Raw genomic sequence first — 4,674 nt, 5'->3', positions numbered from 1 at the left:
ATTTAAGTCGACTAATCTTTATGGCTATACTCACCCACCTGAATTTTCTCTTAATACTGAGAAGCCTGTTATACCAGAAGAACAAGAGAAAATGACCAGAAAATTGAGAAATTTGGAACTAGCTATGAAAGACCTCCAGGGACTTGGGGGTACAAAAGTATCTCATATAAAGATCTATGCATGTTTCCATGGGTTCATCTTCCTTTTGGTTTTAAAATGCCGAAGTTTAAGAAGTATGATGGACATGGAGATCCTATAGCACATTTGAAATGTTATTACAAATTTGGGGGGAAGAAAGAATTACTCATGGCATATTTCGGTGAGAGTCTTTCAGGCCTAGCTTCGGAATGGTTTATTGACCATGACATCGACAAGTGGATTAGTTATGATGACCTAGCTAATGAATTTGTGGAACAATTCCAATACAATGTGGAGTTGATTTCTGATGAGAAATCCCTATCTAACATGAAGAAAAAGAGTACTAAAACTTTCAGAGAGTATGCAATTAGATGGCGTGAATAAGCTGCTAGGGTGAAATCGCCAATGAAAGAAAGTAAGATAGTGGAGGTATTTATTTAAGCGCAGGATGAAACATATTATCAGCACTTGTTACCTGCATTAGGCAAGCCATTTATTGAGGTCCTCAAAATGGGAGAGATAGTAAAGGATGGAATTAAGACCGATCGTATTATGAGTTTTACAATATTGAAAGCGACTACTCAAGCAATTCAAAAAGGTTTGGGAAGTGTCAGAGGGAAGAAGTATGAGAAATATACATCTGCCATTGTAGTTGGACAACTAGCACGGGAAAAAGGACCACACCATCGTTACCCACAGGTTCAAACCCAAGTTTATGCCAAAGCTCCACAGAATCTTTCCCAAAATCCCCCAATTCCATATCAAATATACAATGCACAACCCTATGGTTAATTCCTTTCTTACCCAAAATGGCGTGCACCAACTCTTCAGAGTCATCCTCAAACTCCACAAATATATCGAAGCCCTTCTAGGCCAGATTTTTGGTCCAAACTAAATAATGAAACAAAACAGAAGTCGAGGGATAGCTTCACACCAATTGGAGAGTCATATGCCAGTTTATTCCAGAGAGTGGTATAGTGGGGCATGATCACTCCTCTCCTTGGGTATACTCCTAACCTGCATTCAAGAAGCTTTGATGCTAATGTACGATGTGCCTATCATTCTGATGTTCAGGGTCACAGTATTGAAGATTGTCGTGCTTTGAAAAGAGAAATTGAAAAGATAATTCAAGATAAATTAATTATGGTGCAGAACATTGACAGTAAGGAAAGCTCTAGTCATGCCGATATGCAAACCAGTGGCTAAGATATCAGGCTGAGCAATTGAGAAGTCACCCCTCTTCCTACTAGGAAGAGGTCTGGTAGCTTATTTTATTTTATTTTCTGTTGTCTGAATTATTTCAGGGTTGTAGTTCGGGATCTATCTTATTTTGTCCTTTTGTCGTTTATGTTCAAACCCTTCTATCTTTTGTTTTAACTAAATGAAGTGTTCCATTTTTCTTTGTGTTTTAAATATGTGTTTTTTTACATAGTACATTTTATGTTGACTCTAGTGATATGACATGCTAGTGAAATTTTCAGCCAGATCTTAAAATCCAGTTTAAGCATGAACATTGAATCATAGGGTTAAAGTTAGAAAAGAGAGCATCTGAGAAAATAAGTAAAGTGCTGAAACATTTGCTGACAAGTTCAAGCCTTCTTTGAAAATTAAGGCAATTCTTTTGAGAATCACAAGAATAACTTGTTCATAAATTAAAAAACATAGCTTAATTAGGTCAAATAGAGGATGTGTGATTCCAAGAAATAGAAAAATCAGCTCCACGAAAGCATGGGTCAGTCGATGTGAGGGATTTATAACATAAGTAGAGTTGTATACTAGAAAAATGCAGAAGAAGTAGTGACGCACATGCTCAGTTAAAGTTAGTATTGTGAAAGTGTCACAAATCATCTTCATCTTTCACTTTCATAGTACATGATGTGTGCTGACATTTTCAAGTATTGATATGACGAAGGCATTTCATTCTGCTATCTATACATAGTGCTATCCTTTATGTACCCATTTGATCCTTAGTGTTATTTTCTTTCATACACCTCTTTTGGAATCAAGATAGAGTCAGCAAAGCTAAAAAAAAAGTTTCGAGCAAAAAATAGTGTCAGAAAAAAGAAAAAGAGAAAAATGTGTACAAAAAAAAAAGAAGAATGTCAAGAAAAATAGAGTCAGAAAAAAAAGAAAAAGAGTCAATACAAGAAAAAAACAAAGAAATCAGAATCAATCAAAATAACAAGTTGCCAGAACTACACGTGACCTGATTCTCCTCTTTCGGAGGTGAGATACGTAGGCTGCCCTATTCTAGACTCGGTCCAACCAAATAAACAATTTAGAATTGCCCAGTCAAAAGAAACTGGGGCATGAGTTAATCTTCATTATTTGAGTCGATTCCAAAAGTTGTATGTACCACCCCACTTCAAGTGTCGTTTGGGCCTCATGTCATCCCTTCTTTCTAACCTTATCCAAAAGTCAAGTTACAACTAAAGAAACACCTTTAGATCAATCTCTGAGAACGTTAAGGCTTAAGCATGCAATGGATATGATGATGCATTTTGGGTACTACTTGTCTTCCTCAGCATAAAAAAATCATGAGAGAAATAAAAATAAGAGAGTCTTATTGGTGAAAACCCTTTCGGGCACCGTAAGACGATGGTAAGTAGAGAGAAATAAAAATAAGCGAGCCTTATTGGTAAAAACCCTCAAGGGCACCATTAGGAGATGTTGAGCTGAGAGAAAGAGAATAAGAGAGGCTTGTTGGCGAAAATCCTCCAGGGCGCCACAAGCCGAATGAGGTCTCCGAATGCAATTGGCCCAATGAAGCAACTCTAGTTCAGGGTCAATAACTCAATAACAATTTGTGAGAGTTTTGGATGGAAATATCAGGCAGTTTAATCCGATATGCATGGCCTAATCATTGGAGTTGACTATTATTTCAAGATAAAATTTTTATTTCTTTGTTTCAAATGGGGACATTCATTGTCTTTTCTTTCTTCTCTTTATTTTTATTTTGTTTTTTTTAGTCCGTTGTCCAAATAAAAATCATTTTTATTTTTCTCTTGTCTTTGAGTCAAGTCCATGTCAAAACAAGTGAGAAATAATGTCAAAACACAATTGCACAAAGCAAGACAAAAGTCTAACACATAAAAGAGACATGATTGTGAGCCGAAATAAGGCATGCAGAATGTTTTGTCAACCGAAAAGTCTGGGAACTCATGGAAATACCAAGGTTCAAAGGGTTTATCTGAGAAGCATGACAAAGCAGAGATACTGTATCTATTTCAGAGTCACTCTTAATAATCTGAGATCGGGGCCAATGATGCAGTAACTCAGTGACACATGCCGATGGATTAAAGCAAGATTAAATATGACAGGGACAAGAGCGATTTCCACGAAATCCAAAGCCACAAACTAGCCACCATGTTTTAGAACTAACAAGTTTTCTTTGTATGAAACAGGAACACATGCTACCTTCAAATCAAGGATTTCAAAGCCTAAGCATCAAAGGTTGTAATATTCTCACTTCTACAAATGTAAGAGGCAATATTGCTGCACAAATTTGGTATTCAAAACCATGGTAAAGCTCATAATCCAATATCTCTAGGAGACACATTTTCTTATTTGGGTAATTCAAGCAATATTCATAAGGAGACACACTTCCTTATTTGGGTAATTCAAGAAACATTTGTAAGGGGACGCACTTTCTTGTTTGGGTAATTCAAGAAACATTTGTAAGGGGACGAACTTCCTTGTTTAGACAATTCAAGCAGCATTTGTACGGAGACACACTTCCTTATTTTGGTAATTCAAGCGACATTTGTAAGGAGATGCACTTCCTTGTTTAGGTAATTCAAGTGATATTTGTAAGAAGATGCACTTCCCTGTTTGGGAAATTTAAGCGACATTTATGAGGAGACACACTTCCTTTTTTGTTTAATTCAAGCGGCATTGATAAGGAGACAAACTTTCTTATTTAGGTAATTCAAGTGACATTTGTGAGGAGACGCACTTCCTTGTTTGGGTAATTCAAGCGGAATTTATGAGGAGATGCACTTCTTTGTTTGTTTAATTCAAGCGGCATTGATAAGGAGACGTATTTCCTTGTTTGGGTAATTCAAGAGACATTTGTTAGGAGACATACTTCCTTGTTTTGGTAATTCAGGCGGCATTAGTAAGGAGGTGCACTTCCTTGTTTGGTAATTCAAGAAACATTTATAAGGAGATGCACTTTCTTATCTGGGTAATTTAAGCAACATTGGTAAGGAGACGCACTTCCTTGTTTGGTAATTCAAGTGGTATTTGTAAGGAGATGCACTTCCTTGTTTGGGTAATTCAAGCATTTGTAAGGAGACGCATTTCCTTGCGTAATTCAAGTGGCATTTGTTGGGATAGCGAATAAATGAAAAATCAAGCAACATGGTGAAGAAGTTGAAAGTCAAACAACAAGGTGGAGAAATTGAAAGTTAAGCTATAAGTCGGGAGCTCGCCCAGAAAATAGAGTGATGAAATTGCAAGTCAGAATCCCGCCTAAAGAACAGGGTGAAGAAATTGAAAGACAAGCAACAAGTTGAAGAAGTTGCAAGTCAGGAG

The sequence above is a fragment of the Capsicum annuum genome, chromosome 2, assembly GCF_002878395.1.
Source record: "Capsicum annuum cultivar UCD-10X-F1 chromosome 2, UCD10Xv1.1, whole genome shotgun sequence".
NCBI classification, from domain to species: domain Eukaryota; kingdom Viridiplantae; phylum Streptophyta; class Magnoliopsida; order Solanales; family Solanaceae; genus Capsicum; species Capsicum annuum.
The sequence above is the reverse complement of the archived record's forward strand: the minus strand, read 5'-3'. Positions refer to the sequence as shown.